This window comes from Lactuca virosa, chromosome 1, assembly GCF_052849685.1.
Source record: "Lactuca virosa cultivar CGN04683 chromosome 1, Lactuca_virosa_CGN04683_v6, whole genome shotgun sequence".
Taxonomy (NCBI): Eukaryota; Viridiplantae; Streptophyta; class Magnoliopsida; order Asterales; family Asteraceae; genus Lactuca; species Lactuca virosa.
In genome coordinates, this window is record NC_136426.1 from 239689959 (window position 1) to 239705658 (window position 15700).

Genomic DNA, 15700 nt, shown 5'->3' on the forward strand with positions numbered 1-15700 from the left:
ACTTATTTTATATGATTATTTAGTTGATGGATTATGTTATGACTATTTCAGTTGTTTTAATTTAATTTAAGATGCGTTTTAAAAGTTTAAAATTTTTGCAAAAATTTGGGTGTCACAACCACTACTACTATTTGATAAACTATAATATGCATAATTCATGTTCACTATCACTACCACTATTTTGTGAATTATGATATGTACAGTTTATGTCCACTACCACTACTTGATGAATTATGATAAGCATAGTCTCGGTCTTTGGTTTTTAAGAATGCATTCTATCTAGAATTGTTAGTTTTCAGCCATAATTACTAAGTGTATATGCTAGAGTTATATAGAATTTAGTCGTGATCGACTTAGAATTGGTGGGTCCTCTTTATTTCCTGTTCCTTGTTTGGTTGTGGGCCTAGGGCAGACCCATTACATTCGACGGTCTATTTAACTTAAATTTTATATAACTTATACACACTTAGAGATTATAGAAGGAAACTATAGGAAATTCTAGGATGCACTATTTATTAATATAGAAACTTACGATTCACTCTTTAAGGAAAATATCGGATTTTCTTTGGAAACATATTCCTATTAAAACTACATTACGTCTAGAATTGTTAGGCTTCAGCTATAATTGCGAAGTGTATATGCTAGAGTTATATAAGAATCCAGTCACAATCGACTTAGAATTGGTGGGCCCGCCTTATCTCCTGTTCGTTGTTTGGTTGTGGACCTAGGGCGGACCCATTATATTCAACGGTTTATTTAACTTAAATTTATATAACTGATATACGCTGGTTAATTATAGAAGGAACCTACAGGTCTTTCTAGGGTTCATTATCGCATAACATAGGAGCTTTCATTTCACACTTAATTAAGAAAATATTGGATTTTCTGGAAATATACTCTGTCGCTTTTTGAAGGAAAACGGTTTCTTTCTCAAACAAAACTCTTATGAACTCACCAACTTAATTGTTGACACTTTTCAAAACTACTTGTATTCTCAGGAAATCAGTGAAACAGGAAAACATCAGCACTTTGAGGATGGGACGTTAAATCGTCAAACAGTTTATTTTGTCATCATAATGTAATTGATTTTGAAACATGTAAACATACACTATGGTGTAACCTTTTCAATTATATTTATGATGGTTGTATTTACTTTGAGCGCTATTATACTCGTTGTTGTGATACTTTACATGAAGTCCTCCACCCCCGTACGTTTCCGTTATCCTTGGTTTGGAGGTGTGACAGCCACCGACTCAGATCGCGGACCCAAATCGGAATGCAGGGTGTTCCTCAGCCCTACGCGTTGCGCTCACATGCTGGTTCCAAAAAGGCTTATTAAGCACTTAATGCTTAAAACCATGCTATCTAAACGTAGATCCAGGCCATTTAGGACCTCTAGAATCATAAAGTCACGGACATGGTGACTTTGCATGCCCCTAAAAGTCCCAATATCAAGAAATAGCAATCAACTTCCATAAAAGGGGCTTAATCTCATGCATGGGCTCATCAAGACCCTCAAGTTGGTAGCTTTTTTATCTTAGGGCTCAAATAGCACCAAGGGTGGCAAACCTAAGCCTAGAAATGGATTCGGAAGAATAAAGCTTCATTTGTGGGACCAAAAAGGTCCAAAAACCCACTACAAAAGATCTAAGTATTCATGAAGCAAGTTTTGAACTTTTTACCTCAAGTGAGTGCTAAATGATGATGATAACTCAGATCCGTAAGCTCAAGCTACACAACTTCTCCTTCACTAACTTCCTCTTCCTTCTTCCAAGGCTCCAAGCTACTAAAATGGACTTCACAAGATCGAGATCACACAAAGATGAAGAAGATTAGGGTTTTTAGGGTTTCTGAGTTAAGGAGGCTGGTAAGGAGGCTGAGGTATGGGACATAATGTTCTTTATATAGGTCCCAAACCCTAAAAGTTAGGGTTTGCATTCTGTACGTGAACACAACGCGTTCCTCAGGGGAACGCCCCACGTTCGGGCTCCGCCTCCAAAATCACGAATTGGCAGAAACAGTCCCTCGTTCCTTCAAACTTGCTAATTACAAGGTCCAAAAGCAATAATTCAACATGTAAGGGACCAAAATATAAATAATACCTGGACTGAGAGTTACACAATCTTTGCATGCTCGTAAGTTTCTCAATTATTTTTGTTTTTTTTTACATTAAAAGATTACAAACCTTCAATTATAACACACTTTTATATAATTTTTAGGTATCTTGGAAGCAATGACTTAAAAGGGGAGCTCTGGTGTTATTCGTTAAGAAGAAGGATGTAAGCATTAGGATGTGCATCGATTACAGAGAGTTAAACAAAGCAACGGTGAAGAATAAATACTCATTGCCTAGGATTGATGACTTGTTTGATTAACTACAAGGCGCAAGTTACTTTTTGAGGATTGATCTTAGGTCAAGGTATCATCAATTGAAGGAAAGAGATAAAGACATTGAGAAGACATCCTTCAGAACGAGATATGGGCATAACAAGTTTTTGTTATGTCATTTTGACTAACCAATGCTCCAGCATCATTTTTGGATCTGATGAATCGGGTTTGCAAACCTTTCCCTGACAGATTTGTAATAGTGTTCATCGACGATATTTCGATCTACTCGAAGATCCAGGAGGAGCATGTCAAGCACTTGCGAGAAGTATTGGAAGTTTTGAAGAAGGAGAAGTTCTATGTAAAGTTCTTAAAATGTGATTTTTGGATCCTAGAGGTGCAATACTTGGGTAATGTGGTTAACCAGGAAGGTATAATAGTTTATCCATCAAAGATCGAAGTAGTGATGAAGTGGGAACGACCAACAAGTCCCACTGAGATTCATAGTTTTATGGGATTAGCTGGATATTACTGAAGGTTTATCCAAGGCTTTTCTTCAATAGCTGCTCCATTGATAGCCTTGACCCACAAAGGGGTTCCCCATATGTGGAGCGAGAAGGATAAAGAAGCTTTGGAGAAATTGAAGAATCGATTGTGTGAAGCACCAATTCTTTATTTACCCGATGGAGTTGAAGACTTTGCGGTTTACATTGATGCATCTGGAGTTGGGTTAGGTTGTGTTCTGGCCCAGAGAGATAAAGTGATAACATATGTGTAACATCCCAAAAATATGACCCAAAAATTTTATTTTTAAATTAATAAAATGGTAATCCTAAACATTTTCATACAACCAAGAAAGACCAAAGTGTATCGCTACATCACGAAATATCTGAGTAAATCTCAAAATGCGGAATAAAGTGGTGTGTGCTCTGCAAACATCCCGTACTATTCCCTTTCGAACCAGAAGTACCTGAAACATAAACTGAAAACCGTAAGCATAAAGCTTAGTGAGTTCCCCAAAATACCACATACCATACATAATAATCACATACTGGGGCCCTGCCCTACATCGGGCCTCGTCCGGCATCGAGTCGCACTCGGCCTCGGGCCCCGCCCGACATCGAGCCCTGCTCGGATTACAGATCTGTCATTTATTAGGCCCCGCCTAACATCGGTCCCCACCCAGTATACATATAAACATTTAAACATATAATAATGCTAACACATGTGATAATCACAAGACAATAGCATACACTACAGTCACCGGGCCTCACCCGACATCGAGCCCCACTCAGTATACATACCAACGCATAACACATGCAAGAGTCACGCAGACATCTAACATCCTAACATAATAATCATGGTTCAGCATTGGTGCCTTCGACCCGTTAAAACCAGTGATGAAACTCACCTCAGACTGCTGAATCTCACAAATAAATCTTTGGCTGCTGGTCCGCTAAAATTCTCGCGCTATCAACATAAAATAACATACAATAAATAATTGGATCCCGACTCATACTAAGAGTCCAAACTAGGGTAAAAGGCCTTTTTACCCTTTACCTACCTTGGCCCAAGGCCAAGGCCCAAGCCAATTATCCAAAAGGCCCAAATTCCAAAATGATCACCCAAAGCCCAAATATGGCCCAATCTTCCAAATTGGGCCCAAATCCCTTCGTGGGCCTTCAACCAAAAGAGTCCAATAAAAAAGCATCAGCCCAAAAATAGAATTTTGATAGCCAAACAATGCCCTAGACTGCTAAGGTCGAACATGGGCCCAATACCGAAAATCCCAAAATTCTGAAGCCCACTGCTGAGTACGCGGGGCGTACTCAGGTCGTACGCCCAACATACGCCTCAGATGCCTACTTTCTTCATTAAACTCTTATTTGGTTAAGACCTCAACCAAACTCTCAGATCTGACTTCCTTAGTGTAACATCCCAGAAAAACAAGGATAAAATTTTCATTTTTATTATAATCAAAACACTATTGTAACTTTGTTCAAACTTTTGAAAATCATTTCAAATAAAACAATTATTAGAGTTCATTCCCAAAGATCATATATTGCGGAAAAGACGGGTGTATGCGTTGTGCTCGTCCCGAGCTCTTTCATTTGAAAACTGGAGTACCTGAAACATAAACTGAAAACAGTAAGCACAAAGCTTAGTGAGTTCCCCAAATACCACATACCATACATACAATAAACATATAGTAAACACATAGTGGGCCCCGCCCTGTCATCGGGCCCCGCCGGGCATCAAACCCCGTCCGGCATCAAGCTGAGCTCGGTAAAACGGGCCCCACCCAACATACAATAACATATATCAAATGAACACATACACATGCAATAATTATATAGATACATAGCATACAAATATTCATCAGGCCCTGCCCGGCATCGGGCCTTAGCCCGGAAAACATATAAACACAAACCCATGCAAGAGTCACAAAGACAACTAGCATACTAACAACATATCATAACATGGGTTGGCATTGGTGCCTTCGATCCGCTAAACCTAGTAAGGAAACTCACCTCGAATGCAGAAGCTCACTGAAAGAAATCCTTAGTTGCTGCCCTGATAACTTCCCAAGCTATCAATACCAAATATCACCTAATTAGCAATTGGGTTCCAAACTATGATCCATAATCCATACTTGGGGTAAAATGATCATTTTACCCCTGACCCAACATGAACCTAAAACTGAGGTCCAAGTCTGAAACCAAAAAGGTCCAAAACTCTAAGATCCATAAAAGCCCACTAATGGCCAAATTTTCTAAATTGGGCCCAACCCCCATATGGGCCTTATCCAAAAGCCCAACAATTCCTTGTCAATAGCAAATTCCAGAAAGCCTAAAGACACCACGAGGCTCAAGCCCATTAGGCCCACAAGGCCCAACAAAGAAGTCCCATAACCTAGCCCAAGAAGGTGTCCAAATCCAAAAACAATTCCTTAGTCCATAATTCTAACTTTCAAGGCCCAAGACCCAAATCCAAGGCCCAAAGATGACAAACAAGCCCAAATGGCACTGGTCCATTTACGGTGGGTGTACACATTGTTACGCTGAGCATACCCCCGAAGTCTACTGTACGCGGGGAGTACTTACATTTACGTGGGGCGTACCCGCTATTCTCCAAAACTTATTTAATGGCTTAATCCGTTAAGTCCTTCCATAAAAACCTCAATATACCTTCCAACTAAGCTCTTAATGCACAAAGTCGGCAACTTTATGCATTTACATGACTTAATGGGACCCAATAATCATTTTAATCCATTAAAACCCAACAAGAACATGCATGGACCATATCTAAGCAGCAAGCAAGCATTTTTATGAACTTATAACCTCAGAACAGCTAAGAGTGGCAACTCCAAGCTCCTGGAGTGGTGTCCAACCACTAGATCTTGCTCATGAGGTCAAAATGGAACCAAAACCCACATAATCTTAGATCTCAACTTCTAATGAGCAAGGTTAGAACTTTTTACCTTTTATGAGCTGGAAATGTAGCAATTAGTCCTAATCCACAAGCCTTCCCCTTGATTCACCACCTTGCACAACACTTGCACTCTTGAATGTACACTAAAACCCACCAAAGATGAACATAAAAGGCTCACAACACTCTTGGATGAGGCTACAGCTCGAGAATATGGTTTAAGACAATGTAGGATGAAAGAGAGGCTCACACCTGGGACTTAAGGTGCTTAAATAGTAAGCCAAGCCTAAGATTTAGGCTTTTTGGATTCTGCACATATGCTGAGCGTACTATCTGTACACTGTGCGTATAGCTCCAAACACCCGCGTTTCACTTTTCCATTAGTACGCTGGACGTACTCACGCGCATGCCACATTTGCATGCATGGGACCGAAATGCAAGCTTTTTCCACCAAGGGCCAAATCTGCCAATAACTTCAAAATACCATAACTTAGGGATGAAAGTGGGTCCAAACCCGGAACGGATGGACCCGGTCCTGGAAAACCCGAAACCGGTTAACGGGATTTTGTAGAACCGGAAAACGGACCGGTATATAAAATCAGGTTCCGGTTCGGTTCCGGATATGGTACCGGGTAAAGTGGGTCTAGAACTGGAAAACCCGGAAACATCAAAGTGGGTAGGTTGGAACCGGAAAAAGTGGGTTTAGAATTGGAAAACCCGGAAAACCGGAATTTTTTGGTAATTACTTTCTATATAGTGGGTTGAACTTTGAAAATTTTCATATTGATATCCCGACTTTAGGGGACTGTAACTCATTGAATATGAAACCAAAATTGACAAAATTATAGTCTAAAATCATGTACAAACTCTAAACTGGGGATGAAAGCGGGTCCAAACCCGAACCGGATGGACCCGGACCCGAAAAACCCAGAACCGGTTAACGTGATTTTGTAGAATCGGAAACCGGACCAGTATATAGGAACCGGTTCCGGGTATGGTACCGGGTAAAGTGGGTATAGAACCGGAAAACCTAGAAACATCAAAGTGGGTAGGTTGGAACCGGATAAAGTGGGTTTAGAACCGGAAAAACTGGAATTTTTTGGTAATTACTTACTATTTAGTGGGTTGAACTTTGAGAATTTTCATATTGATATCCCGACTGTGGGGGATTGTAACTCGTTGAATATGAAACCAAAATTGACAACATTATAGTCTAAAATCATGTACAAACTCTAAAATACACTCTGGAAAAAACCGCATGTCAATCCGACTTTAAACGAATGAGATATGCATGTGTTAACATTTTCACAGAATAAAAGTAAAAAAAACAAATAGCTGAAAAGTTGAAAATTTTCAGTTTTGATATCCCGACTTCAGGGGACTGTAAATCATTGAATATTAAACCAAAAATGACAAAATTATAGTCTAAAATCATGTACAAACTGTAAACTACAAGTTGGAAAAAACCACATGTCAATAAGACTTTAAACGAATTAGATATGCATGTTTTAAAACTTTCACAGAATACAAAAAAAACTGAAAAACTAAAAACTTTCAGCATTGATATCTCGACTTTGGGGGACTGTAAGTCAATGAATATAAAACTAAAAATGGCAAATTAATAGTCTAAAATCATGTACGAACTCTAAACTACACTTTGGAAAAAACCGCATGTCAATCGGAGTTGAAACGAATGAGATATGCATCTTTTAAACGTTTCACAAAAGCCGGTTCCGGCCCTAAAAGTGGTTCCGGTTCCTAACACTGGTTCCGGTTTTTAGACCCGATTTACCCGGACCAAATGGACCCAAACCCGGATAAAGCCAATTTTTAAACCCGGAACCAGAATCGGTTCTATATATTCCGGTTCTAACGGTTTCGGTTCCGGTCCGATTCTGGTTCCGGTCCTGTTTTCGGGTTCTAAATCTCATCCCTACCATAACTCCCTCAACCTACGTATGTTTCCAACGAACCCTATATCCAAGAAAAGGTGCCGAGAAGCCCTACGCTCCTAACAACACATCTAAACCTTAAAACCTCCCGAACAAAATCTAAAATCCATAAAAGATCAAGATATCCAATTACGATTATACCCTTGGCCTCCGAAGACACAATCAAACACTTGGATCACTAATACTATGACACCCACACCCGAGCAACGAATCAAATCCAAAATCGAGTGTTACAACTCCCCCCCCCCCCACTAAAATTAGATTTCGTTCTCAAAATCGCTCCTTACTAACACTCATAACAAAACAAATACTTGAGGAATGCACCTGGAAATTCTGCACATAAAACAACCTTCCCATGACAACCGAAACTCAAACCAAGACTTCTATCCCGAAGAAAAAAAACCTTTAACTCCCGCAACACCACTTCTACCTTTCCGAGATCTGAAATCTATAATGGTCTGACTCCCCGACAGACCGCCTTTGCTGAAATATTACCATGCCAAGACCTTATCTAATAACTGATCAAACACAACGCTTCCGACCCTGATTATTTTGATGCAACCTACGAAAACAAGGCCACTGACCATAACCAACTGCAGAACACTTATACTTGACAGAAAGCTCAGATAATCCTTCGAGTAAAAGATTCATCCCTGCAATGGTTAGACTCAAACGAGATATGCACAACAGGGTCAAATAAATTACTCTGGGATTATTTAATCTGTCACAACTAGCATTTTAGCTAGGAAAATTCTATTCTCATGTAATCATTCAACTATTGTAAAGCATGTACTCTAAGTGAATATCAATCAATGCCCATTTAAATACATCTCTTATGTTCAATTAAGGGTTGAAAACCCTAGAGATCCAGGTTCAAGTTCATTATGGACTAGGATTTCCTTATTGGGCCTAATGGACCAATAAGCATTCAATTCAACTATAGTGGACTTGGAAGCCCTATTTGGATTCTAAATGGACCCAATTCATAAATCTATAACATTTTGGACCATTTGGGCCTAGAACGATTCATTCTAACCCTAATAGACCTTATTGGGCCATAATTAGTCCAATTAACCCTAATGAACCATAAAACCCATTCTTACATGTTATTTGGGCCGTGAGCCATCTAGTGAGCCTAATGGGCTGAAAAGTAATTATTGGGCCTCATAATTTCAAACCAAGGCTAGAAATGGGCCAAGCTAATCCACCTCTTTCTCTTTAGCCCATTCTCGGCCAAGATAAAAAAAGAAGGGAAAAATAAGAGAATTACCATGCATTGACACCTCACAATTGCATGGGTGTTCTCCATGCTAATTACCCATTAAGAAAATACAAGGCTCATACTCCTAAGCATCCATCACATCTTCTCTCCCCTCTCTTCTTATCCTCTCGGCCGAGAGCTAACACATACACACACACTTCCAAATCCTCTCCAAACACTCTCAAGATCATCCTCCTTCCTCCAAGGATCTCGAAAATTTTCTTGTGTTTCAAGGATCTTCATCAAGTATTTTCAATCTTTGGTAAGTTATTATCAAACACAAACATCTCCTTTCATTTTAGCATTAAGAACTCCTTCTTACATAGCTTTACTCCATGATCATACTCTTAGAAACTTCTTAAGTTTGAAATCTACTCAAGAAAGCTTGCTAGGGCCGAAAACTCACTCACATCTTCTTCAAATCGAGATCAAACAAGCAAGGTGAGTTCATACCCCCTTGTTTTCAGTTTTTGCTTGTTTTTGGGGGAGAATACAAGTGTTTATGTGTAGATCTATGTATATATGCATGTTATGTATGACTTTCTTGGGTTATGTTGTGATTGTGTGATAAGCTCGATGGATCCATGAAACTTCAACAAAAGTATGTGAGTCTCATAAACCAAAAACACTCTAGACACCCTACTACAAAGTTAAAAGTGTTATAGATGCCTAATTTGTGAAAAACTAAACAAAATCTTGTATAAGGATCATTTTTGGCAAATAAACAAAAGTTTGGGGTCAAGAGTGACACCTACGGTTTTATAGGGGCTAAAAGGGTATTATTAGCTTAAAAATGAGTTTTTATAACAACCATATTTTTCTAAGGGTCAAAAGTGTAAAATTTGGCAATTTGGGCCTTAAGGTGGGCCTCACGGCCTATTGGGCCCAAATTGCAAAAATATCAATTTTTGGGGACTAAAATGTCATTTAATCAAAACTTGAGCCAAAAATGAGAATAAACGAGATTACGGGCTGAAAATGACACTATCTCAAGATTTGGACCAAAAATGTCAATTTTATAAAAATTAGGCCGAAAATGTCATTTTATGCAAATAAGGGGCTGAAAATGTAATTTTCTGCAAAGATGGGCCGAAAATGTCAAAATATGTATTTTTGGACCAAAACCGTAAATTGCTAAACATTTGGGGCGAAAATACAAATTTTTGTAAATTTATTGACTAAAATGTTATTTTTAATTAAAATAGACCAAAAATGACATTTTATGTAAAAATAAGCCTCTAGATGTTAATTTAGTTCTTAAGGGGCCTAAAGTGTAATTTTGTTAAAAACGAGTTCAAATTATAGAATTTTGACTTAGCAAACTAAAAGTACCGTTATAACAAAATCCTATATTTTTATAACATTATGGATAAATTCTCCGACGAAGTGAACAATACTATAACAAATAAACGAAATACAATAACGGTACGAATATTGGGCCTAATACTTCCTATACATGTTTATTGGGCCTTCGTGATCCATTTATATGTTTATTTGGCCCAAAGTATTTATCACATGTCTATTAGGCTTCAATGACCCAATTACATGCTAAATGGGCCTAATTTAGCGTTTACATGTTATTGGGCCTTAGTGGCCCATTTACATATTAATTTAGCCTGGAAATAACTTACACATCTAATGGGCCATAGTTGCCTTTTCTTCATGTTTGTTGGGCCTTACCTTTTTATTTCATGCATCATCTAGTGTTCAAACTTCTAAATACATATAACATTATACAAAGTCATGTGAAATCAAATGGGATCTAGTGAGACGTGTCGGTTGACATCATTAAGTGTATAGTCGTAGCTTGTAGTTATAATCAGTGTCTCCTGGAGGAAGAGCGAGAGTTTGTATATAGATCTATACGGGGGTGACTCCCCCACACCTGAGTTGTTCGCTACAGTTAGCCTGGGCCAGTCTAGGGTGACAAACCCTTGATCGAAAATCCGGCATTTGGAAAAATGCCAAGACAGGCAAATCAGTCACTATCATGTATAATTATAACGACTCATATAGAGATCCATTTCCATTAAGACATTGCGGAAGATTAAAAACTCGTAAGTCATAATGATACAAAACATTCTACAGTACAAAGACCGTGACATTTTTATAAATCAGAAAATATCGGATTTTCTGGGAAAATACTATTATTCAAACACCACTCACTTACAACAGAAAGAATACAAAGAAAATTTGAACTGCATTCCTATATGTTACTACTATGAAATTCACACATGCATTATACTCGATTTTCACATCATTTTTCATACTTTTTACAGAAAATATCGGATTTTCTAGGTTTTACAAACAATACAAAGACTTTTATTCAAACATGCTTATGAACTCACCAACATTATATATGTTGACCGTTTTCAAAATAACTTGTATTCTCAGGTAATCGTTAAGCAGAAGGACTGTCAAGTGTGTATGGATTTATTTTGTGTAACGTCACTCATCGTACTATTAATACTTTGGATGTATGTAACCTATGACAATGTACTTGATGTGAACAATACCAGCTGTAATATGTAATGTTTGGTGATGAATGTGTTATGTTTCATATATATTCATTGTGATGATATTTCAATTGATAGTCAAACGAGCCCTCAGACGTTTCCGCCGTCTGGTTCGGGGGTGTGACATAATCCACTGCAAGTGACTTAGCACTTTCAATCAACAAGCTACTCCACACACATGAATCCTCAAATCGTCACTTCGACCTGAAGCATCACGCTGCCTCCCATTCGCTTTCCAAACGTAACCGCGACCTCCCTGGTTCCAACTTACCCGCCAACTATCTGGAATACCATATTCCTGCCCTGTTGTTGAGCGAAGGAACACCCTCACAGTCGCCCCACACGACTTCTGACATAAAACTTTGACCGATAATTATTACCCGAACCATCACGACACTAACCGATGCTAAACTGAACGCTATAGGACCAACTATAGTCTTATCTCATACCCGGTCTCCCGCGACCTACCAAATCCTGATTCCAAACAGGTTGTGACCCTCCCATTGCCTTACGAACAAACCATCCTTGGCTTAAACTGTCTGAAGAAATCCTCGAACCAGTCACGGACTGCCATAACCTCACCGTTGAACGGGGACCGGTGAATGCTACGGGCCACCCAACAGTCTTACAACACTTCCACCTTGCCACCCAATACCTTACAGCTAATCTTTCTATTAGAACATATCTAGAATCGAGCATGCACTCGAACAAACACCCAAACTGAACTCGAGTCATGACTGGAACCCCAACCTGGGTTACCTTCCCAAAGCCAGCTAACCAACACCAAGAAGACGCGAACCCAATGCTGGGAGTTCCCCGGACTCCCAACTCACACAATCGTCAATCCAGGCAACCACTTGGGCCGCCTTCCTCCCCGATGGGGATGCGAAACTCATCCTAGTTTCGCACTTGCTTCTATTCCTGAATACCTGAACGATTCTCCCCCACTTTGATTCGACTAGGTCTTCACAGCACATGAGAATCGAAGGATTCCTGATCCTTCTTACCCTCTAAAAATCAAACTGCTGACAACCTGTGCTTACCAATGCTAGCGATCCATTACCAGACAAACCCTATGATCGCCCAACCTCTGAAATATTGAAGAGTACTCTTGAAATCTAGTCCAGTCCAATACCTCAATTTACCTTCCATGATACTATACCAACTCCTTGAGTTCCCATGCTGGCAACGAGAAGCCATAACCCTTACCCTGGCTGACGAATCCTCACTCCAACTTCCATTATCGCAGAACCACTGAACCCTAACCGAACACAACCCATGCGAAAATACAATTCCCTTTAAACATCCAATGACCAAACAACTCATGCAACTGACACCGGTATCTTTCTGCTACCGCTCCTCTTCTAGCAACGGTAGAGCTTGAACCCATAAGTTCTCACATAGGCAACCGCCGATCATACCAGAACAGATGATAAAACCATTATACCCTAACGATACAGTAGAACTAACCCGATGAAGCTAACCACAGACCTTCCACACAATACCCCTGAGCTGATCTCGATCGCAACCCAAAATAACAACCAAACACTTGGAACTCACTATACAACATACAACCCTTTACTAACCCACTAACGATTCATGGCATGCAAATGACATATAACCAAGGTTTTAAAAACCGGACCGAATATCGAACCGGCTGTCTTACCGGTTCGATGGTTCAACTGGTCCGACCAGTTGGACCGGTCCCAAAAACCGGATATATATATATATATATATATATATATATATATATATATATATATATATATATATATAGTGTAGTGTGTTTTATATATGTATATATGTATATTAAATATATGTAGTGTGTATGTTTTATATATTTACATTATAATTATGAAGTGCATATATAAAATACGTAGTTATTTCAAAAATAAATAGTCTAAATATCTAAATATATATAATACGTGTGTGTTGTGTAGAAAATAGATAATGCAAATATATTTAGTATGTGTGCAAATTGGCTTGTAAATGAAGTAGTAGTATAAATTATGAATATGAAAACACTTTCCCACATCGATGGGTGAAAAGTAATAGAGGGCACTGTCGCTTTATAAAAAGGAGTATTCCCACATCTTAGAACATCAAATCGACGCCTCCTTGAATCGGCTGGTTCCTTTGAGCAAAATTTGTTCTAAAAACCGGTTTTGTTTTAGGTTGAACCATACCGGTTTTTTCCGGTTCTTAAGAAAACCGCCGGTTTTTACCGATTTGGTTTAAAAGCGGTTTTGTGTCTTCAAAAAACCGGTAACCTTGTCGGTTCCCGATTGAACCGGTTCAACCGGCCGGTTCGATCCGGTTTTCAAAACACTGTATATATCATTTCTTGAAGATATACCCCAAACATAAGCAGAAAAATAACTTAAATATACATTTACCCAAACCGATGCAAGATTCCAAAAATAACGAAAATACTGATAAAACCATGAAGAAAGCAACAGATAACATACCTGCAATGTTGCATGTTGGAGTCCTGACCTCCCTTGTCTGACACTGCAATGCCTGGCTCCTCTGCTTTGGGGCTCCTGCCCTACCCTGTCGTCCATCGGTGAACCTCAAAGTAGCCTGGGGCAGACAAGATGTACCAGGACCTGAAAAGGTTGTATTGGTGGCCAAACATGAAAACAGAGATTGTCACTTATGTAGGTAAGTGTCTAACCTGTGCTAAGGTCAAAGTAGAATACCAGAAGCCCTCTGGGCAGTTACAACAACCAGAAATACCTTAATGGAAGTGAGAGCGGATTACCATGGACTTCATAACAAAGTTGCCCAAGACTACGGGTGGACACGATACCATTTGGGTGATCATAGACAGATTAACCAAATCCGTGCACTTCCTACCAATCAAAGAGACGTATAAGATGGAAAAGCTAACAAGAACGTATCTCAAAGACATCGTAAGGATGCATGGTGTTCCATTGTCCATAATCTCAGATAGGGACAGCCGGTTCACTTCACGTTTTTGGTAATCATTGCAAAAATTCTTGGGGACCCGAATCGATATGAGAACAACCTACCACCCACAAACAGATGGTCAGAGTGAGCGGACCATTCAAACATTGGAAGATATGCTTTGTGCCTGTGTGATGTACTTTGGCAAAGCATGAGACGCTCACCTACCACTGATTGAGTTCTCTTATAACAATAGCTACCACGCCAGCATCAAAGCCGCTCCGTTTGAGGCACTATATGGACGTAAGTGCAGATCACCATTATGTTGGGCTGAAGTTGGAGACACCCAACTAGCTAAGGGTCAAGCGACCAATAGCACACTCACCGACCCCGAAATCATACGGGAAACAATAGAGAAGATCTTTTAGATACGAGAACGACTTAAAGCATCCCGATATCGACAAAAGAGTTACACAGACAGGAGGCACAAGCCTTTGAAGTTTCAGGTTGGCGACCGAGTACTGTTAAAAGTATCGTCATGGAAAGGGATGATACGTTTAGGCAAACGAGGTAAACTTAATCCACATTATATAGGACCTTTCGAAATCCTTGCAAGGATAGGCCCTGTAGCCTATAAGCTCCGATTAACTAAAGAACTCATCAATGTACATCCCACCTTTCACATATAAAACCTCAAGAAATGTCTATCCGATGAAACCCTTGTCATTCCATTAGACGAGATTAAGGTTAATGAAAGCTTAAATTTCATCGAAGAACCTATCGAAATCATGGATAGGGAGGTCAAACAAACGAAACAAAGTCGCATTCTAATAGTGAAGGTCCGTTGGAATGCTAAGCGGGGACCTGAGTATACTTGGGAGTGTGAGGATCAAATGAAACGGAAGTATCCCCAACATTTCCCAAATCCCTAAGCACCCGATATCCAAGACTAATTTCGGGACAAAATTCTTTTCAACGGGGGGATAATGTGACATCCGTCAATTTTGGTCAACAAAATTCAACTGTACGTAAATTAGGTCAAAAAGACGAAATGTAATTTTCATAACATTCCTAATGTATTGTTGAATATTATAATACTACATGCACTATTTTGAATAAATTATCGAATAAACGCTTTAATTGCGAACAATAAACTACGTTAAAGTAGCAATTCGATAAAACTCACAAATATTGCCGGATATTGGGTAATATTCATGACACGAGGTTTACGTGTTCACAAAGCCATAAACATGTTTCAAACATCATATGATCTAGTATTTAGCTTGATACTTCAGTTAATTACCAGA